The 24,193-nt window shown below is 52.9% G+C and overlaps 1 protein-coding gene across 11 annotated transcripts in view; it reads right to left on the bottom strand.

Annotated features, from left to right (window-relative positions):
* Positions 1-24,193, bottom strand: part of Cux2 (cut-like homeobox 2) — a 189,616-nt gene that overhangs the window by 124,816 nt on the left and 40,607 nt on the right. Inside the window, exon 1 of one of the 11 annotated variants that reach the window (XM_087578102.1) lies at positions 19,405-19,519. The gene's annotated coding sequence lies outside the window, so the exon portion shown is untranslated. 11 annotated transcript variants of the gene reach the window in all.

Here is a 24,193-nt window from a genome sequence, read left to right as displayed (position 1 = left end):
TATTATTATTAGTGTGCACATGATGGGGGGGGGAGCACATGCCACAGCGCATGCGTGGAGGCCAGAGGACAGATTTGTCAGGTTTACATAGGAAGGACTTTATCCATTGTGCCATCTTGTAGGCCTGTCAGCCTTATTATTATTATTATTATTATTATTATTATTATTATTACTATTATTATTTTTGATACAGTCCCTCCCTGAAACCAAAGTACATGGGTTCCACCTATCTCCTTTCCCCCCAACCCCCAGCGCTAGGGCCATATGCATGCACCACCGTGCCTGCCTTTCAATCAGGTGCTGGTATCCAAACTCAGGTCCTCATGCTTCTGCAGGAGGAACCACTTTCCCCAGACCCTTGAATAGTCATTTTAATAAACGTTTTTTAAATTAAAATTTATCCCGTGAACCCACGGAGGGGCACATGTGTGTCCCAGTGCACATGTTAGACAGAAAACTGCTTGTAAAAGTCGGAGCCCCCTGGAATTCCATCAAGTGAGTCCCGGGGACTAAGCTCAGGTCTGACGGGCTTGTAAATAAAAATCCTTATTCCCGTGTCCACCCAATCAACCAACAAGTCAAGCACTCTAGGAAGGCCTCCCAGTGTGCGGCTCCTGCCCTCCTTCTGGTCGAGCTCTGTGAGCTGGCCCCAGGATCTCCTTTTCTCTGGTGACCCCACTCCGCCTGGGGATGGGTACGGAGGTTTATTATTGGTAAGATCGAACATCGCACATTGGGTCAACTTGGGGGAAATCCCCATTCATTCTAAAACACACAATGCAGCATTTAGCTTGTCTGAGGTGACGATTTTAACGTGTGTGCCTAAGAGCAATCCACTGAGGACGAGAGGCTAGAGGGGGACCCTGGACTGGCTGGCACAGGATGGAAGTGTAGGTTTTGGAACTTGGTGGAAGCGAAACTCTGGGAGAGCTGAGAGGCAGAGCCTCCAGTCTGCTCTGTGGGTGGTCTGGGTTCTGTCCCGAACTAGAAATACAAATAAACGTTCCACAATCAGAAATAACTAAGGCAGACTCAATCCTCTCCTGAAGGCAAAATCGAACACCTTGGCCATCTCGTCAGGGCAGCCAGGGTGGGGACAGGCCTCTTCTGAGCTATCCCAGCAGCCTAAGGACTTTAAAGGGTTTAAAGTCACTTCCTCGATGTCAAGAACTCTGGAGAACAAAGCCCACCCGCTCCATTGTTTCAGTGGCCCAACTCCAGAAGTGGGAGCTGGGGATGGAGCTCAGCCCACGAGTGCTTGCCAGCTGTGCACACATCCCTGGGTTTCATCCTCAGCCTCACATAATCCATAATGGGACAATGCCCGTAGTGCCCCTTGGGAGGTTGAGGCAGGAGGATCAGTCGTTCAAAGTCATCCTTGAACACATATGAGGCTCGAGATCAACCTGGGTTGTATAAGACCCGGTCTTGATCTCGGCAGCCCGACATCTGCTGACTCGGGACCCTCAGCTCTTGGCTCTGTGGGCTGTGAAGTTTCACCCTGATGAAGCAGCTGATGAACCTGTTAAGAGGATTGCCCATCCGACACACGGGTGGGTCATTTACCCTTCTCGTATCCAACGTGTTTACTGGGCACCTGTCCTGCGCCAGGCCTGGACACACCAGAGCCTACAGAGACATGGAGGGTGTCCTTGGGAGTCACTGTCCTTAGGTTGTTGAGAAAGTCTCACGGAGCGCCTGTTGCCTGGTGCTGGGGTTGGCCAAGTGTGAGTTCATCACACCCTACAAAGATGCTGCTTACTTCCTTAATCTGTTGGGTGAGGACCCAGGTCTGGTACTGGGAGGCAAGTGACACCTCACTTACATAACAACCGGATGAGCGAGGTTCAGGCCGCCAGTCTGCCTTTCAGTCAGCTGGAATGGCTAAAACCACTCACGGGAATCAGAGGTGAAGGGAGCCCCCATGTTTGTCAGCCACGGGGCGGGGGGCACTTAAGGTCATCGTGTGCATAGGTTTTCCGTGTCTGTGCGGGCGTGTGTGAAGACCGGAAGTTGACATCAGGCGTCCTCAGTTGCTCAGCATCTCATTTAAGGCAGAGTTTCTCACGGGTGGTCCTTGCCACTTCAGCGAGGTTGGCTAGCCAGCGAGCCCCAGGGATCCTCCTGTCTCAATTCTACAGCTCTGGGATAACAGGCCAGAACATAGGCCCTTGCACTTGCGTGGTGCGTTTTACCTACTTATCTATCTCCCTAGCCCGATGCACGAACAGATTTTAAGACTAATCTCTGGGCAGGTGAGGGACACCCTAGACAAAAGTTGGGGAAACTCTGGCTTGTGAGCCAACCCCACCTCATCCGGCATTGTAAATAAAGTTTTACTGGCAATCGGCCATGCCTTTTAGTGTGCACACCGCCTCTGCGGTGGCAAGGCTGAGTAGCTGTGACGGAGACCATATGGCCCTCTGTGGGAAAAACAGCTACGGTATCTATGATTTTGCTTTTCATGGTTTCATCCGACTGCCATCGATGGCCGTCCAAAAATAACGGATAAAATTCCAGAAATAAACAGTTCACGAGTTCGAAACGATGTATTATTCTAGTGTCACGTGAACTGTCACAACGCCCATACTCTGTCCCAGCCAGGAAGTGGCACCAGAACGTCTTCTGGCGTTTCTATACTCTATGTGTTAAGCCACCCGCCATTTGCCTGGTAGCCATCTTGGTTTTCAAGATGCACAGAGTGGCAGTGCTGTGTTCACAGAACCCTTAGACCCTAAGCCAGCCATGAATCACTCCTACTCACTGCCCTTCGCTGTGAGCAAGCACCCAGTCATCTCACGGTATCCGAGATCATAAGAGAATACAGCAATGAGGTGTTCCGAGAGACAAGGGACGCGTCAGAAAACTCTGAGCATGTGCAAGTGGATGTGCACAGGCCTCAGGATGTGCTTCATCAAGAACGATGTCACTGTCCACATCATTTCTGAGATCGAGTCTCTCCTAGAACCCGTAGCTTGCTAATTGGGCTATACCTCCTGACCAGCAAACCCACAGACCCTTCTGCCTCCATCCACCCTCAGCACTGGGGTCACATCATGCCCTGCGCCTGGCTTTTAATGATGTTGGGCTCCCATGGGTCCCCTCATGCTTACTGGCTAGGCCATTGCCCCAGCCTGCTGTCATGTCTTTAAGGTACATTGTTACAATCATCTGGCTTTGTTGTTAGCTCATCCCTTGCCATGGCTGGATTATAAAAATGAAACCTCATCCTTGGCTTGCATACACAGCTCACACAGGGCTAATAGATACAACCCGCGGTTTCAGACGGTGTCCTGAACTGTGTCCCTTCAGATGAGACAAATTCACCTCTGGCATATTTTTTATCCGTTAATCTTTAAGAGGCTGTGTATCTGTGTGTGTGAGCAAACATCCGATGTGTGGGAGGGTTTGTGCACGTGAGTGAGGGTGCCGAGGCCGGAGGAATCGATTCCTCAATGCTGGACTTACAGGTGGATGTGAACTGCCTAATGTAGGTGCTGGGAAACGAACTCCGGTCCTCTGCAAGCATGGCGGGCTCTTAACCACTGAGCCACTTCTCCAGCTTGGCATTTAATGCTTAGTCTTGGCTCCTACAGAGCTGACTCGTCCAGACAGGCAAAGCACAGGTTCGCTTCAGGAACTCAGAGGCCAAGGACTATGAGGCACCCACTCAAAAGAGACCCAGGAGGGGTGGCTGATAATCCCCAGTGGCCAAACTGAATAGGGAGGTCTCCTATTGGAAATCTGTGGGTGGGGGGGGGGACAGGCATTAGATGGGGTTTACTGGACCTCAAAGTCTCCATCTTTGAATGGTTTAATACAATATGGGTTCTGTAGCCAAAATAGCTCAGGTTCAAAGACTGTGTTTACCACTTCCTAGCTGTGTGACTCTGGGCAAGTAACTTCACCTCTCTGAGCCTCCATTTTCTGATCTGTAAAATGGAAAATATTCCAGTGCCTACTGGACGGGGTGACTGCGTGGTTAAGCTTGCTATTCTGGATGAACGGCATGCCCACGGCGCTCTGTCAGTTACGTTTCCGGGTATTCTTACCGGATTTGCCGTGGAGTGGAACGAAGTGAGTTTTACCAGTACACGTGGCAGACACGAGTATATCCACCGAAGCTTCTTGTCTCTGCTCCCCTGCCTCCTTAGGGTTGAGTGTGGCCACATGACTAAGTCTGAACTACAAGCTGAGCACGGAAGTGACATGTCTCTTCCAGGACAGAGCGTTTTATGCTAAGCATGAGAGTCTGTAGACATTTCCAGACTCCTAGTGTGGTGACTGCTGTATCAGAGCCGCTCCATGACCGTGTGTCTCTATGTGACTATGGTGAGTGGTGCCCATACATGAGGGACATGTTATGTGACATGATGCCACCAAAGCATGTGCAGGCCCTTCCCTCTCTGTGGCCTGACACGGCCTGTATGGAAGGACAGATGGCTTGACTCACGGCTTGACTTACTGCTATGCTCCCCTTACACACTCCACCCAGAAGTTCCCCTTCTCTCCTGAAAGCCATCTGAGAGCACCAGGAAATGAGGGCTTCTGGAAGGGTCACAAAAATCAGTCAAGTATGGAACCACACCGAAACTACACAAAGCCCGTTTCAGCCATCTTAAGCCCTGGCTAGCTTGGGACCTGCAATGCTCCTGCCTCTGCCTACACAGCGTCAGGCTGTCTCATCCGGCTCTCTCCCTCCTGGACAGCCAGCAGCGGAAGCCCTCTTTAAACTTTGACCTCAGCTCCTCAAATGTATCTGTTCCCCCTGCAAATATCTGAATTCACATTTATCGGGCATTTTGCAGAGTCCAGGGGCTAAGTAACAAACAAAATAAGAGTTCTCTCTCTCGGGGCTGGGGATTTAGCTCAGTGGTAGAGCGCTTACCTAGGAAGCGCAAGGCCCTGGGTTCGGTCCCCAGCTCCGAAAAAAAGAATCAAAAAAAAAAAAAAAGAGTTCTCTCTCTCTCTCTCTCTCTCTCTCTCTCTCTCTCACACACACACACACACACACACACACACACACACACACACACACACACACACACACACAATGATTGAGAGACCCTGGATTGGCTGGATTGGGACTTGCTTTCTAGGATGAAGCAGGCTGGACCACAGCAAGATGGAATCCTTCACGCCATGTACCACAGAATCCAGCGGACGCACCGTCAGATCCCACATGGGCCACTGAACCCCAAAGGAAGAGCTTCCTGTAACCACTGTGAGGAGTCCAGTCACCCGAGTCAAGCTTGAAAGGGAAGCTTGTCTGCCGTGGCTCTCACAGAAGAGTCAGTGTGACTCGACATGGGCCAACAACCCACTGTGTCCCTCCCCATCTCTCTGTCCCCCGTCACTGCCTCACAAGGACAATCAACTATCAGCACAATAACCAGCTATCCTGCCCTGTGCCCCGCGCCTCAAGGTGACACTGTCCTGTTTTGTGGACTAACGTCATTTTTTTTTCTTCTCTTGAGAAACATTTTAATTTGATTTATTTATTTTTAATTACGTGCGCTGGGGTGTTTTGCCTGCGTGTTGTTATCTGTTTGAGGGTGTCAGGTCCCCTGGAGCTGGAGCCATGTTGTGGGTGCCAGGAACTGAACCTTAACCTCTGAGCCACCTCTCCAGCCCCTTTGGTATAAGGTGTCATTTGATTTTAGAGTCACAAATATAAGTCAATCATTTCCACCATCAAATGAACTGCCAGGCAAGATGGAGAAGTGGAGCTGCTGTCATAGAAGGCTCCTAGCTAATCCTGAAGCTTCAAGTCAGAGCCACCAGCCTCAGTTTGCTGATCTGTGATTTGGGGAGAATGGTCATTGTTGCCTCTGCTTTTCCAGGCTATTCTGTAACTAAAAACGGGATTGGGTGGAGCAGGAAATACCGGATGTGATGGCAGGAAGAAATTTCATGGAGTCTTCTTCCCATGCCTCTCCTAGGGAACCCGACTCAAGGTTCTGCTTAGTCTGAGTTAACCTAGAGAATCGGCTCAGAGGGCCACCCCTTACCATCTCCCTCAGGGCTCCTGCACAGCACCCACCTTCTCAATCTCCTTGTCTCTCTCTGAATTCCCATATTCTGCAGCCAATGCTGGCAGCCTGGCCACCTCAGGAAGTTCTTCTTTAAGTCTTCCTTACAGTCCTGGCCCAGGGGACTCCATTAACACCCGGCCTCTGTATCGACTTGAGATCAAAAGCACAATGAAATCTATCTAGCCCAGTCAGGTCCGCAAACCAATTAGTTAGATGCTCTACCCTGTGGGTTCCTTGGGGGCAGGGGCAGGGACGGAGTTGGAAGCAGGGCTCTCCCTGCTGTCACTGGTCTTCACTACCTGTTGGTAGCATCTCCCAGATTTTCCTACTCACAAGTACAGCCTGATTTGAGCAAGACCTCACAGCTGGTTTTCCTAATGCTGAGCGCCGCTGGAAGCCGGTACCTCTTTACCTCCTCAAAGAAATTAAAACTCCATTATCATCACTGCCTGCAATCGGGCTGGCGAGATGGCTCTGTGGATAAAGGTGCCCACTGCCAAAGCTGATGGCACAAGTTCAAACCCCAGGACTCTCATGGTGGAAGGAGAGAACCGACTCCTGCAGCTGGCGCCTGACCTCCACACCCACCCTGAGGCACACGCATGTGAGGATTACGTTCACGCATGTACAGATGCACACGTACACACAACGTCCATGAGCATAAAAACTACAGTCACACGTATCTGCCTGGTGTATGAACAGGGATTGTCAAGGAGCAACACATGACAGCCGGAGTGGGGCATGAAGCTCAAGGCCAAGCAGAGGGCTGAAGGGGGACTCAGTTTCCCCATTTGCAGACAGACACTAAGGAGCACGTGGAGCTGGGAAAGAGGGCCGCCAGCAAGCTGCAGGTGTGTGGGAAAAGATTCGAAGGGACTTTCATTCATTCATTCACTCACTCACTCACTCACTCATTCATAAATCTTCATGGGGAACTCCCTGGGTTCGAGTCGAATCAGACAGAGCCGGTCCCTCTGCCCTTCAAGAGCTCACGGTTCCTAGGAAGTGGCAACGCACAGAGAACTTCTGCACAGTGATTAGTGCCAGGAAAGAGGGCTCGGAGGGCAGAGCAGGAGACGCTCCATGCTGGCACACAGAATAAGAGAAGAGCTAGGAAGACGGCAGGGGCATTGAGGGTGTGGGAAGCGAGGGGGGGGGGTGGAGCCGCACCATCCGGGACTGGAAGACTGTGTGCATCTCCTTCACAACTTCTGCTTTTTCCTGAGTCATCCAGGTCCACACGATCACGATCAACCTCCGAGGGACCGCTTAGGTTTGCTCAGTAGGAGAGGCAGAAAAGTCAATGTCTGAATTCATATGAAAATGCAGAGGACATGGACCAAGGGGAGAAGTCTTGAACCACAAGAGCAGAACTGGAGGATTTAAACTCATGCTCTATCTTCTGTAATGCTAAAGGGTACTCGCAGGAAGGTGGACAGGCTGCTCTCTGGGAAGCAACAAACCACACACAGATGCTCACTTTTTCTTGGAATAGAGAAAAGCAGGTATAGGGTGCTGAAGCTAGGCATCCAGGGGCTGGCTAGAGATGGTTCAGTGGCTAAGAGCACTGGCTGCTCTTGCAGAGGATTTGAACTCAGTTCCCAGCACCCACACGGCACCTCACAATCTAGTTCTAGGGGACCCAACACCCTTTCCAGACTCTGTAGGCTCCAGGAACAAACATACATGCAAGACAAAACACGTTTAAAAAATTTAAAAAGACCTTTAAGCTGGAAGTCCATCTAAGAAATGACAAGAACCCTCCAACCCTTCCCTCATACCATAGACTCAGACACACTCTAGGCTCAGGCAGAAAAGGAGAGAAGTGTTTGAATACAAAGGGTTAACATAACAGAACTGAGGGGGGGGGTCAAAGGTCACAGTTTATGAAAACAAACCAGTAGCTTTCAGAGTGTGAAGGTCCAACCCACCCCGTGTCTGAGTCCTGATCAGGCATTTCCACTGTGTACTCACGGCCAGCCCCGTCGGCTGGCCAACCCACTGCTGTCCACCACGTTCTAATCCGGCTCCTTGACCCAGGGGGTTCTGTCCTCCTCCATGCCTGGCAAGCTCCATCCCTTCAGATGTGCCTCACACATCACCTCCTAGACAGGTGACCCCAAGTGGCAAGCACTGAGGCCGGGATTTGCTGAGCCCAGCCGGGTGAGCAGCCAATTGCTGCCCAAAGCCTCAGTGCCTTAGAGCACGGTGCCAAAGCTACATCTTAGAAGCGAGTGGTCTTGGGGATGGCGAGATAAGAGTACAGACACTCAGAGCCAAGCACGCTGACCTGAGGTTAACCCAAGACCCACTTGACGGAGACGGAGAACTGCCCTCTATATGTTGTCCCCTGAACTCCATACATGCTGTTGTACAGGTGCATGCACGTGTACACACACGCGTGCATACACACATACACATGCTCTCACGCACGCTCACACATATTCATGCATGCACACAAATAAAATACAATAAAAAACGTGAAGCAGAGGCAAGGGAGTTAGCTCAGTGGTTCAGAACCCGTCCTGCTCCTGTAGAGCTCAAGTTGGGTTCTCAGCATCCACACACAGCATTGCCTGTGTGCAAGCACACCTAATTTTTTTTAAAAAATAAAAGAAATCTTGAAAGCACACATTGGAGAGAACGAGATGTCCTCAATCCATGAAGATCACCTCACGGAACAGAAGGAGGCAGGGGGATGTTGTGTGGCCAAAATCCACACACTTCCTCTACATGGTTTCTTTTAACCCACGGAGGTGGTGAGACGCTCCTTGGGGACCCAGAAGAGAAGAGAGGACAGACCACATGTGTTCCTGGGCATCCTGGGGGCTTTTAGGTCCCACCTCCACGTGGAAGAATCCATTGCTCTCCCAGCACAGATTCCAGAGGCGTCTGGGCATGCCACCTCCCCAAACTCTCTCGGGCTCTGGTTTTCTAAGACATAAAATGTGGGATCTGGGCTATACAGCAGCTGTATCTCTGTGCAGTGAGGGCCTCTGATCTTCTGTGCCGGGCTGAGCTCCTTTTGCTATCCAAGGCAAGTGAGTTCTGAATTGTTACATTCCCTTCTGCCTTTCTCGCCAGACAGAGCAGAGAGCACCCTCCCAGGCGCCTTCAGCCTTCCTGAGTAATTAACCACGGCCTGCTCACCAATTCCGCTTGAAAGGGCTGAGGCTTCATCATCTCCCTGGAGAGAACCTCACATCAGCCACTGACCTTGGCTGCCCCCAGCTGCCGCTCTTTACCTTGTGGATAAATGGTCCCTCCTAGCCTTTTTGGTTTGCTTTGATACAGGGTCTCATGTAGCCCAGGCTGGCCTCCAATGTTCTAGGTAGTCAAGATGACCTTGAGCTTCAGATTTCCTGATCCATGATCTCATGCTTGCTAGACAAGCCCTCCACCAAGCAAGAGCCGCATCTCTGGTCCCCATATTTGGTTCTTCTTAAGCCATCTTTGGAGAGCGAAGATCTCACAGGGACACCCAGAGGCATGGTTGGAACCCTCAGAAATGGAGTAAGGGGAACCCCGGAACCTGCCTTCTGTCAGAGGCTTCGGCAGGTGGAAAGTTCCCTTTTTCTCGAAGCTGGTTTCCCATCAGGGAAAAGGGTGTGTGCACAGGTAGCCTCTGCAAAGCCCAGTCAGGTGACTCAGCTGAGGTTTTTGGTGACTGGGCAGAGCCTCAGTGCACAAAATGTATCGCCTGACCTGGCATCCTCCAGCTTCTGCGCTGCCTGGGAATCAGTTAGGGCACCTCTGCACCTCACTGTGCCCTGCCAGTCAGACCCTGAACTGTAAGGCCCTCCCACTGCTAGGCAGCATGGGAGTGAAGTAAAGCTGAGATGTGCAGTGGGCAGGGCGGCTCCAGAATAGAGCCAGCAGGAAACTGAGGTGCCTCGAGCCACCAAGGCCCCCCGAACAACAAACCCTAATCCAAGTGCCCGTCAAGGTCAATGGATGACACAACATGATATCCCAGCAAGGTTCATAAAATCGCAAACCACCAGGTCCTTGGGGCTTCCAGACCCCAGTTCCCTGCATCACCTAGGAACTCTCTAGAGACATTTCTTAAGACTTTTCCACCTACTTGACACTCCCGTGTGTAGGGAGTCCCACAAGGTCCTTACCCAGGTCCCAGCTGAGCACACGGATATCCCCCTGCCTCGAAGCCTCAGGTGCCATCCACCTTGGTTTTTGAGAGTGGCTCACTCACCTGGAACTCACCAAAGTAGGACGGGCTGGCCAGAAGCCCCCAGAGGTCTATCCACCGTCCCTACCTCCCTGGCAATGGGTCCGAGAGCGTGCATGTACACCACCCCCAGCCTTTCACAGACGTTCAAGCTCTAGTCTCCATGCCTTGAAGGTAGCCGCTTTACCCACTGAGCCATCTCCACAGCCATAATGTTTGACGGACTCCACTCCACCAGGCTTTGGAGATGAGAGTTGTACAGCCCAGTTTCTTAAGGAAGAGTGAGACAAAGCTGAGGGCCTAAAAACTTGGCCAAGCACAGGATTGCTCAAAGCTATTGCGATTATCGAACCGTTTCCATACCCTCCCCCTTTCCCCCAACTCCTGGAAAAGGGATTTTAAGTCAAGAGGAATCTGGGGCTGGGTCACTTGGTCCTCTGACCACGTGGGTCCCCGCACACCGAATGCCTCCCCCCACCCCCCACCCCGATAAACAGGGCGAGGATTTCACGCACTAGATCCCACCCAGCCCCGATTGTCATTTCGGGATTTGCACTGTTTTAATGAATGCCAAAACTGTTTTCTCAGTTGATAGACTCTGACAGGACCAACAATCGCAGATTAGAGAGAAACTTCTTGCTTTTCAACAAAGGTTAATAAATAGTGACAGCATTAAGTCTAGTCTGATTAACTATGCTGAGAGATATTATTGCCGTTTGCAACGCAAAATCATTATTGGATTAAGCACAGCATATAAAAATGAAATGTGAGTTTTAATCTCACACAGGGAGCGCAGGCCGCTCTCGTAGAGGCAGGGTGGCACGTGGAGGCTCGTATTAATTTTTAAATCGCTCCGGTGAAGAAATATTACATTACATGTCGTTTTGGTTTTGTTTTTTTTTTCCCCAGTCTGGGTTTGGCCAGGGGAGAAGAGGCCCCCTAGATGTGAATAGGAGGAAAGAGTGAGCGGCCCCCTGGGCTGAATCGTATCAGAAAGGGACCCAGAGTGAGAGTTACACACGACTCAGGGACCATAGGTAAGGGCCTGACTCTCATGACGCCTGGAGTTCCCAGATCTTCTCTGGGGAAAAAAGGCCAGGCCCAAGTCGGAAGCGGGAGGTAGGAAGATGCACCAGCATCTGAGGGAAGATGACAGGGGAGGGGGTGGGGCATAGCTGGACCTGGCATCACACCAACCTAGAGCTGAGACTCAAGTGCTGAGCTCCTGGCTGCCCCACCATGACCCTGTCCAAGGTCCACTGTGACTGTAGCACGATGCAGATGGGAGCAGTGTGTCCTTCCAGACAGCGAGGAAGGTCCTATGGCCACCAGAGAGTCCAGAGGGTCCAGGAGCCATGAAGCAAAGATCCCAAGTGCCAGAGACAGGACCACTAGAGCACGGGTGCAGATGGTAACAGCAGAAGTGGTTGCCCCACCCCCATACCGCTCCCCGTCCCACGCACACTCCTACTTTCAAACATTCTTTGGAAATCTTTGGAGGACATCACCCTGTGGAAGACTGGCAGGTGAAGGGAAGGAGGGAAGGACAAGCTCCATTCATCTTGTTCCTGAGAGAGCTGGTCGGGATGGAGGCCAGCTTTCTCCATAGAGAAATGTCCCAGCCAAGAGGGAGTTTGAGTTTGAGTTTGAGTTTGTGGACCCAGGAACTGAAGCCAGAGGGTAAGGACCTCAACACTGATGAGCTCAGTGTGACAACTGAAGCCACTGATTGCGCTCTCAGTGCCAGGAGAGAGACAGCCAGACCTGTTGCGCCCACCAGTGCCACACCATATGGCCACTGACAGGGGCTCTTGCCAAAAGCATCAAGTCAAAGAGGCACCTGCCCAGGCCCCTGGACAGGGGCTCACAGGAGACCCCAGGGGTAGAAAAGAATGCTAAGTGGCTTGAAAGATCCAGTTCAGTCACCTTCAATAGAGGGAGGGCCTGTGGGATGAAGGGGCTGGAGAGAAAACAGGGAGAGCTGGGTATAGTATCTCATTCCTGTCATCTCAGTGTTTGGACTCAGTCACCTAGGACACAGAGAGTCTGAGTCCAGCCTGGGCTACATGACATCCTGTCTCAAAGTTTAAAATGGAGGGGGGCACAGAGAGGAGAGAGCAGAAAGGGGGTGGGTGGGGACGGCTCAGTTGGTAAAGTGCCAGCCACACAACCTTGGGGACCCTGGTTCTAATACCCAGCATCCATGGTCAAAAAAACCACACTCGTAGTTCCAGCGCTGGTGAGACTAAGGCAGGCAGATCGCTGGGTCTTGTGGGCCAGCCTTGGCTACCTGGCAAACTCCAAGCTGACGAGAGACCCTGTCTCTAAAAACCAAGATGGACACCACTTGAGGAACAACACCCCTGGCCTTCCCAAGTATGTGGGACTTAAAGATACAAACATGCGTGGTGGGGAGGGGACGGGGACAGAAAGGGTAAGTTTGGGGACAGGAAGGGGGAAATATAATGACATCAGAAGCCTCAGGTGTGTGAAACATAAATAATTGTGAAGATGAACCACCGGAGGGGGAAAGTGCATCAACCCATCAATGTAAAAGGGATGCTGGAGTCAGAGAATTACCAGTCGGCATACCCCACGGCAGTCACAGTTTGAGGCAAGGGGCATCTTGGAGGCTAAAATTAGTGGGGCCAAAAAAAATGAGCAGCAGAGCAAGTCTCCAAACGCTTTCCTCGTCAAGACTTATTGATCCCTCACGGAGAAGGAGTAACCCTATAGGGGAGAAGCCGGTGGACACCAGGTTAGTGTCAGTCACGGTGGGAACCATTGTGGCGCCTCCTGACAGCGTGCCCTGAGGATGACGGCACAGCCTCCCTCCTCTGACATAGCTGCCCCAAATGCACAACTCGCAGGCAGGAGTGAGGGGACAGCCGGCCTGCAGGGCGGAAAGGTCGGGCCACATCTGAAGTGCCGGGTTATGAAGGACTGAGACTGAAGAACTTTTGCTACTTTAAAGGGGACTTGAGGAGGTACCCACCCAGCACCATGTCATTCAGGTGCAGTGGTGATGCACCTTGGGGGATGCAGGAAGAGCACAAGCCCAAGGCTATCCTCGGCTACATAGCGAGCTAGGGACCAGCCTGGGCTACATCAGAACCTACCTTTAAAAAGAAAAAGAAAATACACAGTGGTGACTAAACGGAGCAGAAACGGGCTCTGGACTAGGGAAACTCGAGTCAGCAGAGCCCAGTTTGGGGATGGTCACAATGAATGGTGCTTTCTTTTTTTTTTTCTTTTTTTCGGAGCTGGGGACCGAACCCAGGGCCTTGTGCTTGCTAGGCAAGCGCTCTACCACTGAGCTAAATCTCCAACCCCTGAATGGTGCTTTCTAATGGCGTCCTCGTGGCTCTTCTCAGCCTACCTTTGTTCTGTGGTGAGGTTGAACCCCAACACCCAGGCACCTCACTTTGACATTTTGTGACTGCTGTTGGTACTCACCTCACAATCAAAAGTTTAGAACACTTCGTGCCAGGCCCTGACCTTCCCACTCCTGAGCCCATGCAGGAATGGGTAGCTGTGCCAGCCCTTGTGGCCCTGGAGGTTTCTAGCTCTGCCCAGGTGACACCCGGCTCAGGGGACAACAAAATGTAGCTACAGAATGACAACTATGCCCTGTTGATTAGCTGGGAGCCCTGGGGAGCACCAGTGTGCCCCAGTGTCACAGAAGAGACCAGGAAGCTGTACCCTGGGCCTGGTGAGGGGCCTGCAAGCCAGGACAGAAAGCAGTGGGTCGGCTGGGGCCTGGCTGGACCTTGGGCAGGATTCCAAGGGACAGTGAAATGAGGGCGGGGTGTGGCATGGTTGGCTGTCACTCAGCATCCTGTAGAGCATGTGGCTGCTGCCTGATGTCACCCTAGCTTGTCCACTGATCACTTCACATGGTGCCTGACCCAAAGTAACTCCATAGTGTGGTTACTTCCTTATTTTTCCCTGACCCCATCCCTGCCCTCTCTCCTGTCCCCAGTGGACAGACACTGTCCTCCTGCATCTCCTGAGACTTTTACGCATCCCTGTCTGTCCACAGAGTCCTGACACAACAGCGTGTGTTCCGTACCAACCCTTTCAGTCGCATGTTGTCAGAGGTGAAGTCCTTCAAAGGTCTCCTCCAGGAAGCCCTCTAGGATTGCCCGAGACTCACGGCCTCTCCCTTGGTGCCCCACGAACTGTAACTGCCAATCTGCTAGCAACTAAACCTCCTCACTGGGGTTGCAGCAGGGGTGGGGGTGGGGTGGGGAGCTTGGTGGCAAACCTTTTGCCTAGCACGGGAGAGGTCTCCTGCACCACAGACACAAAGCTCTTGGGATGAATCACAGCTGCAGACAGAATGCCTGGAGATCTACCAGGAGATGGGACTCTGCCTCCACAGAAATGAGTGTCTCCACTCCGCCATGCTTACTGGGAAACTGAGTCACAAGGAGGCAAAGCCATTGGCACACCCAGAGTCCTCCGTCCCTATGAGGGGAGGCATTGAGGAAGCCACCTCGCTCCTGCACAGCTCTGGCCAGCTGGGAATGGGGGTGCAGTAGGGTGGGGGTGGGGATGGGAGGGTTGGAGGTAGCTTCCTGCTCCCCTCCTAACCCAGTCCCAAATTTCAAACCACTCCCCTCTGCTGAGTCACCATCTCCTCAGCACTCACCAGGAGAGAAATCAGTACCCATCAGCTAGGAACTGGCGAGGGGCCCCCAAGGCCATGACTATCATCCTGGTACCCCCAGACTCCACCTTATTGCAGTTTAGACACTTTTTTTTGAAATCTCCCCCAATATTCCGGAAGTGCTGGACAGAGAGAAGGGGGAGCAGGAGGTGGAGTTGGGCCATGCCTCTTGGCACCTGAGCCCTCCATGTGGCCCTGAGCTATTTAGGGACAGCACACAGGCACTGGGCTGACCAGCCAAGGACAGATGCTGGTGGTGGAGAAAGGTCACAAGATGCACGGTAACAACCAGGCCAGGAGGGACAGAGTGCTGTGAACAACCCCACTGCCTGACACCCGCTCACACTGGGCTGTGACACGCCATAATCTCAAAGATCCCTAGCAGGAGACCCAAGATTTAGAGCAGGGGCCAGCCTGGGAGGCCAGCTGAGCAGGCAGGGTACACTGGCACTCGAAGCCCTTGACCTTGGGGTGTCTCACAGGCTCATCCGAGGTTCGCTCCTCCTCCAGTTAACTGGAATTGGAGTAACCTGCAGCCAGGCTGGGAGTCCACAGGTGCTGTGTTCAGTTCCTTCCTTCAACATAAAAGTGAACATTATGAGGTTCAGAGAGGTTAAGAAACTTGTCCCACATCACACAGCCCCGAAGGACAAGGAGACAGAATTTGAACTTGGGAAAGCTGGTGGGAATGGCCCAGGCTTTAGGGATCTATCTATAAATGAGGGGCTTGTGGAGCCTTCTTTAGGACCCCCTTGAGAATCCCCTGAGTCACTAGAGACCAGCTTCTAAATTAAGCCCTTCCCAAGGCTCCAAGCCATTGACAGGAACTCATTAGGCGCCTTCTGCACTTTTTAATGGTGGGGTGGGGGGTCAAATGAGAAACTGTTTCCTGTCAGAGACCCTGGCCTCTGTGACAGGGGCACCACTAGGTGCCAGGTATAGAGGAAGACCATACCTGTGCCCACGAAAAGCTAAAGATTCAGCTATAATCAAGGGCTTGATACCAGCGGCCATGGAGCCCAGGTGGGGCTTGACAGGGAGGCTGAGCAGAGGTGGGCAGAGCCACTTAGCACCTGGGTGGAGGGTCCCTTCAGTGTGACACCCCCATTGTTCATTTACAGCACTACAGGGGAGAGAGTTGTCTGCTGAGACAACCACATCTCAGAGGCTAGATACAGCCATGTGTGAGGCCAAGCCTGGGACTTTCAGGTCACCTCAGCCAGTAACAACCCTTATCTGAATCAGTGGGCTTCCCCCACCCGCTCCCGTGCCACTTACGCACATTAGGAGAGCTGAATCATGATGGCCGGGAGCAGCCTCGTAGGTCTCCCTCACTGGGACACAGTTCTGGAAAATTCCACAGGGGCTCTATCCACTGAACTGGTTCTCCATCTCAGACACAGGTCCATTTGCATCCCATAGCGCCCATAAGTACTCCCTCCAGGATGAATGAAAGCCCTGTGGACCGTGACTGACTGGGAGCCTCACGCCCTGCCTCTAACCCACCCTCTGGAAGGTCTTGGAGATTCATGATGTCCCTAACATACGTCTCTATTTCCGGCCATTGCACCTGCACTTTGGTGATCATCCCTAAGGAAGCTTCTAGCACCCATAGCGGGCGTCCTTCATGGGGGTTGAAGAGGGGGAAGACACAGCCTCCCATCATCATATCCCTGTTCGAGAAAGCTGCCAGGCTGGGTCTGAACCCAGCACCTCCCTTGCCACTGTAGACGCTCAGGATACTGTCCACCTAGCTACCCTTCTGTGTAGCCTTCAGTTAGGGACATGTATGGACCTATCCTAGGGTGAAGGGCCTCCCTAGTCCAGAGAAGAGGCTCCGCCCACAAGCCACTTAGATGGGAGAGCACCCCCTGGAGGCCGGATGCTAGAACAGCTAGGTATCTGTGGCCCCTAAGAGCAAATCACACTAACGCTCTAAACAGGGCAGTCCCTTTGTCTCAGTCTTCAGAGTGACTCAACGCCTTTATTATACCGGTAAGGACAACTTCCTCAAAAAAAAAAAAAAAAAAGACTTAACAATACAGGCATTTTAGAAACCTATGCAGCCACCAGGTTAAAGGGGTAAGGTGGGGTCAGTAAGATGTCTCGGCAGGCTAAGGTGCCTACCACCAAAGCGGCAACCTGAGTTTGATCCCTGGGACCCACGTGATGGAAGGAAAGAACTGACTCCCGCAAGCCGTCCTCTGACCCCCACAATATGTGTTGTGATGTGCACCTGCCTGTACAAACACACATCATCATCATCATCATCATCATCATCATCATCATCATCATCATCATCATCATCATTATTTTGGTTTTTCAAGACAGGTTTCTCTGTGTAGCCCTGGCTGTCCTGGAACTCACTCTATAGACCAGGCTGGCCTCGAACTCAGAGATCCGCTGACCTCTGCTTCCTGAGTGCTGGGATTAAAGGTGTTGGCAAACTGGGTTTATGCACCCAATTTTTCAACAGGGGAAAAAAATATAAGTATCTGGAGGGGCCCAGAGAGATTAAGCAGCTGGCTCAAGGTCATTCAGCAACTGGAGAACCCAGACTTCTACAGTGACCCGGAAGACAGGGTTAAGTGCTTTGGGGAATATCCCTCGATACCTTACGTACACACTGGAGGTCTGAGCACCTACCCAGGCAGTGCACGGCGCTGAGCCCCTGAGCACTTCACAGCAGCTGAAGGGCAAGTTGACTCTGGGCACAGTATAACGCCAGGCTCTGAGGCAACACCACACACCCCTGCCTCCCAGGTCTGCCACCAACATCCACATGTCGGCTTTACAGAGAGCACATGCCAGTTTGGGGGGCCGCAGCCGCCACAAGCGTGAAGCTGGCTGGACCAGCGCTGAACAAGTACTGCCAGGGTTCCCTTGCCAGATACTCCTGCCCAGGGTGGCTTCAGCCAAGTCTGCACCTGCTTTGCCAATTTACTGAAGAGATGAGGGCAAAGCGGCCCACCCACGGGGGCACCACCCTGCAACCCCGTGCCATGTTACCCAACACAGGCGGAGAGAGCTTCAGAGAAGCGGCCTCCACACCGGGTGTAACAATGGAAGCATGCGAGCGCTTGCAGGCTGGGGGATGTTTTAATCTGCGTTCCACTGTTCCAGAAATAACAACAATAGTGCATGCTCTGTAACCTTTTATGTAAAACGAGAGACACCCTCAGTGTCAGGCATGGCTGATAAGGCGACTCAGTGGGTAAGGAAACCGAGGCACAGAGAGAATGCCTGGCTAGGGTCCCACATGGCTGGGACATACAACCCGGGACGCCGCCTGGCACACAGACCTGTGCTGATCAAGAAAGACCTTCTCAGCAACGAACGCAAGACAGCCACCTCCCTGACGCTCTCCCAACTCCATTTAACAGCCACAGCAGGGGGATTCAGAGACGCCAACCAATATGCCCAAGGACACACAGCATTTGAAGCCCTACTCTGCACATACGTCCCACACAGGCTAGGTCCACTGTGTATTTGTGTATCGCCAGGTGCCTGACTTCCGGTTTGTGACATGTCCTACGGTAGATGGACCTACGCAGGGGAGAGGTTTCCCTGGTTAGGAGCAACTGGCTAGCCACTAGGCTCTTTGAAGAGTAAAGGAGGCAGACTGTATCCCAAAGACACAGGGCCATTCTGATAGTTGGAGATACCTTCCTTAAAAGAGCTAGGGAAGACTGGGAATAGGGCAGCCCCTTTTATCCATGGGGCTACCAAGCCTACAATACCATAGACAGCAAGCACAGCTAAAGCTTGGCAGCAGGGCCGGGTGGAAGAGACCCAGCCACAGCCTTGGAAGGGGATCTGGGGCCAGGTGGGGTGCACCCTGCCTGCTCCCTCAGCCTGCACCAGTTTTTCCATAGCTAGGCAGGTCCACGGCAGCCCCACTCCAGCAGGAGCCAAAAGAGTGCCATGTGCACACACACATGCAGCTCACATGGGTCAAACAGGCTCGTGTGTGCCCGTACCATCACTCATGCAGAACGCTCGCACACTGCACACCCACACAGCACACTGTCCACATATCCTGTGAATGCACACATGTTCAAATGCACTTACATTTACCCCTGTATACGTACAGCAGTGTAGGCTCACACGTGTCCACTCTCTGCCACACACACCTGCAACCACAGGGACCCACGACCACGGACTCCTGTCTCCCAGAGTGCAGAGTACAGACCCACAATCAGCCACACCCATGGCCATCTCCTGAAGACAGGTACAGACCCAGCAAGCCACAACTCCTGGAAACACACACACACACACACACACACACACACAAACACACACACACACACACACACACACACACACACACACACGCACAGAGACTTCCACCTGTTCTCACATGCTGGTGGCTTTCAAAGCCATTGACAAGAAGGGAAAAAGCCTTAGAGCCACACATTTCCCCCCACACGGACCACACGGTCGGGCAGGGCAGAGACAGACACCAGAAGGTGGTCTTGAATCCTGTTCACCCCACATCTTCCTGCACTCACCCTGGGCGGCTCCGTCCTCTCCAGGGTTACCAATGCAGCAATGTCCAGTGACAGCAGGGCTGGGCACTGTGAGCCTCTGCGAGAGCGAGCTGAGCGAGGGCCGCCGGCAGCCTCGGCACATGCAAAGAATGTGCAAAAATAAACGCGAAAGGCTGCTGGCGGCCCTTCCCACAGGACTCGGGCTGACGCAGGTTCTGCTCCGCAACAAACATCTTCCTTCTAATTTTAAAGGCAGTAGCATTACCTCCCGGGCTCTCGAGACGGCTACACGCCATCTCCCCCGTCTGAGCTGACCACCGGCAGGGCCAGGCATTGAAAGGACACAGAAGTGCTGTGTCCCAGGCTCCAGCCCTGAGACCCACAGGTCACTGGAGTCTTAACTACACAGTTCCTGCAGTCCCCACTAAGGTGGTCAAGGTGAAGAGGAGCCCCAGATCTACGAAGACACCCCGACTTCCTCTCAAAGTCATATCTTAGTGAGTTGGATCCCTGTGGCCCCGATTCTGCTCTCGACATAAGTGCCACATACGGCAGCTTTCGAGCGGCTAGATCTCCTGACAGTGGGGGCAGGATGTGAAGTGGGGCTCCATTGCCCACCCCACATAGCCCCCTTGCCTGCACGCCATCTTAACTCATGCTTCCCTGCAGGGCCTAATCGGGATTTGGCCTTGGCTTGGATGAGAAGGGAGATCACACAGATAGCAGAGTAGCCTATATGGATGGAACCCAAAGCCAAGACCTCAAAATGAAATCCTGGGCTGTGACAACGCCATAAAGGCCACCCTAGCCTTTGCTCCTTCCACCTCCTCCCACTGAAACACGCTTGGCCACCTCTGGGCCTCCATGTCACTTTGCAGCTGGGGACCCAGGATCCTGTGTCCAGCAGGCAGTCTGTCTCCCATCTGCATTAGGATATGCAACACAGGCCACTGTCCCCATGCAGGCATCTGGCCTTGGACTTCCAGGCTGGTCAGACATTTACCCGGCTCCCAGCTTAAGCCAGCTGCCTACTTCTTGGTCTGTCCGATCCCAGGATGCCCCTGAGGGCAGTGAGCAGCCTTCAGTGAACTACCAGACCCACGTAGATAGATGATGGATTGATAAATCAATGATTTGAGCCCCCACAGCCTAGAGCTTGTGCTCACCCTTCCACAGATGCCACAGAGAAGCAAAAAAGTCAGATGCAAGACCTCAAGGGAGGAGGGTGACACGGCTTCTTGGCTTTTACCTGCTCTGCTAAGGGCTACCAGGTCAGACCCCTACATGCCCAGCAGAAAAACAAGTGTTGTTAGAAACACTGCCGGATTACCTCTCCGAGGCTCCAACGGTGGGGACTCTCAGTTTCCGGGTTCAGGACCCTGGACGCAGGCCTGTCCCTTGGCAGCAGCAGTTCCTCCTACCTAGCTCTTCCATGGAGGTGTGTGAGCATGCTCTGCTAAAATGTCATTGCACAGGTCCCCACGGCTGCAGCTCAAGCCACTGTACAGCTCCCTAAAGTTGGCTGACCAAACACCCTACCCTAAGCCCAAATTACATAAGAAAGGGAACCCCATCAGCCCCGAGGTACACTCACCTGGACCCCAACGGGATGATGAAAATCTGCCCTGTTCCAGTGCCCGGTGCGGTTCCTGTGTATAAAACAGCACCGACCCTGCGCTTGCAACAGCAGCACGTGGCTCCTGTGGCTGCATCCAGTTCTAGCCCTGACTGCCACTGAGTGGGGTGTCCCTCCCTGCACCGAGACGGGTAGGGTAGGTTTCCCCGCCATCCTGGTCACAGAGGCTTGTCTTAGTTACATAGCAGCCCAGACGCATGTATTCCTATCATCTTTTTCCACTGCCGTGATTAATACAATCTTTAAGCTCCCGTTTCTGCTGGCACCCTATGCTTGGCTCTTGGACTAGTTTGTTTTTAATAAATAAAGCCAAAAGAGAGAGAAAGAGATCCAAGCTTGTTTTCTCCCTGGTGCCCCAGGCTGAGGTGAGACAGAAAGGCTGAGGAGCAATGGGGGGGTTGGGAGGGAAGCAGAAGGAAGCGTGATACTGCGTATCTAAGACCCTTGGGCCCATCCCAGAACAATGTGGGTCTCACCACAAAGCCACAGGGGTGGCACGAATAACCGAGGACCCCACAGCACCTTCCTCTGACTCTGGCATGGAAGTCAAGCCGGGTTCTGTGTGAGAAGGCACGAGGGAGTGTCACGTGGGCAAGAACCTGCTTTTCAGATTCTCCTCCAGCTCCCCCACGGACAACACCAGCCTGCAGCCAGGCGCCATCTTCCCAAGCAATGGTGGCCACTGAGACGGTTGCCCAGGACAACAGTGGTGGGCGACAGACAGCCAAGGCCAGAAGCCACAGAATGAGGCTTCAGTTCATTCCCTCCTGACCAATGCTGAAGGGCTCTCTCTATCTTGGACCCTATAAGCGATGACAAGGATGTAAGTAAGCCAGGTGCCGGGCACAACAACACCTTGTGCACTTGGTCTCCCCACCGATGGGGAGAGAGCTCAGTAGCACTGACAAGCCTGGGGCTGGTGTTCACTCAAAAACCACTGCATTCAGCGTCAGCCATGCCCCAGGCACTCCAACCTAGCTCCGGATATATCTTAGAGCCACGGGAAGCTTGACGGCTGGGGGGTTGGGGGATGGTGGTGGCGTTGGGAGTGGGGGTAGTGGCTTGAACTACCCTCATTTCTTAGGCTCCTCTCTAGCTCTCTCCAAGCCAGACTGGGGTGAGCATTCTGACCGAGCCATGAATCCAAAATATCCCCACCCGTGGCTTCAACGTGTTGGGAGGGAGGCAGGAGTGGTGGGTGGCGCATGCCTTTAAACATAGCACTTGGGAGTCAGAGGCAAGTGGATCTCTGTGAGTTCAAAGCCAGCCTGATCTACATAGTGAGTTTCAGGACAGCTGGTGCTATACAGAGAAGCCCTATATCGAGGGGGGGAAAAAAAAGCCAAAAAGACATTGGGAGGGCAGTGACCATGCTAAACAAAGCAGAGGTCACACACAAACTTCCTGGGGCCACTGAGAATGGGTACAGGGTGTCACACAGTGGGCACAGCATTGGCAAATGGTAAGTCAGATATGAACACAGCCAGGGCATACAGAAGAGCCCTGAATCCTCACCCCCGGGCGCCTCTCACCTGTCCCTCATGACAACCTGTATGGCAAGACCCAGGGCACACATTACAACTCACAAAACAGATATCCAACAGCCAACTCCTTTTTCCTCACCTCCATTTCAAAGACCAACCCCCCCCCCCCAGAGGGCCGGCCACTTACCCGAGGACATGGACCAGACTCCATCCCAACTGCTTTGTGCTCTCACACATAGCCGTCCCCTCCCCAAGTCAGGCATCCAATAAAAGCTGCCTATGAGAAACGCCAGGGGGTGATTACTGCTGGGGAGATGGGGCTCCATTGCTCTCGAGTCCATAAAGATCAAAGAAACAACATAGAGAGGACCCCACAGCCCAGGAAACCTATGTCAACTTCTGATCCCACAGATATAACAGACACACTGCACAGGACCCATCTTGTCGACGTTTTAGAAGGTGGTGACACCAGGAGCCAATCCCTACTGTTACCAGAGCATGCATCTCAGATCCAAGCTCCCGTCACCTCTCCTTGGCTCAAAGGATGAGCCTCATCTCCCTCAGGGTCCTCCTAGACTCCCATGGCTGTAGGTGACGGCACAGTGGCTGGGGACCACAGCATCTGTTTTTCCCTCCTCCCACAGCTCTGGGCCCTGATGACTCTGCTCACCAAGCCTCCTCTGTGATGTGGGGAGAGAGGAGGAAGGCTGCCACGGTGAAGCTGCCAGCCACTCGATCCATCAGTGGCCAATACTTATTTAACTGGAGGCCGCCATGGATGACCTTCTCTGTAGAATCCCCTCCCAGCTGGGGCCTGTGGGTACACACAGGCTCACTCCTGAGGGTAGCAGTCACCGGAAATTATAAAGTAGCTAGAGATGGGTACGAGAGATGGGTACAAAGGCCCAGTCAAATTCCCCCTTCATGAGGCAGCGTTTGGCCCCCTTTAACTAAAAGCTGTGTGGCCACTGCCAGGGTAGTGATCAAGCCTTAGGTCACCGGTAAAAGAAAGGAAGATGGTCATCTCTCCAGAGGCGTCCCTCTGAGGCTTAGGAGAGATGAGGACAGGTGGCCATCACTTTCCCCACAGTCTAATCATGGAGACCTGTTCCCTGTGAGGGTAGGCACCTGTCATACAAGTTTCTAGCCCAAGACCTGCTTGCTGCCCCTACCGAGGTAATGACTTCAGCATCTTAGACACTGGTGTTATTTTTATTTTCTCAAAGTGGATTTTTTTCCCCCACTACTTTTAGAAGTGGCAGACGAGGCCTGTCTATTATAAAATATTTGTTGCAAACACATGCGCGCGAGAGCGCTCACACACACACACACACACACACCCCCACCCCCAAGGCTCACCACCCCGCGCACAGTCCCCATCCCATCCGTGCAAAGATCTCAAGTTTTGGTTGGTGTGAGAGGGAGGGACGGGGAAGCGGAGACCTGCTGTGGCAAGCCAGGGATGTTAGCGCCTTCCTGAGGGTGGTTCCACTGCAGGGAGAGGGACCTAGTGTCTCCGCTGGAGGAAAGGTCACTTTACTGATAGGGAAACTGAGACACGGACCCCGAAGTGCTTGCATGTGAGTGATGGTTCTGCCGCCAGCTGGCTGGCTGGTCATGGACAGTGGACTTCACCCCGCCTAAACCTGTTACACTGTCTGTAAAAACGGGGTGGCAATGGTCACCCTTG

The sequence above is a fragment of the Rattus norvegicus genome, chromosome 12 (assembly GCF_021556685.1).
Source record: "Rattus norvegicus strain SHRSP/BbbUtx chromosome 12, alternate assembly SHRSP_T2T, whole genome shotgun sequence".
NCBI classification, from domain to species: domain Eukaryota; kingdom Metazoa; phylum Chordata; class Mammalia; order Rodentia; family Muridae; genus Rattus; species Rattus norvegicus.
The sequence above is the reverse complement of the archived record's forward strand: the minus strand, read 5'-3'. Positions and strand labels throughout refer to the sequence as shown.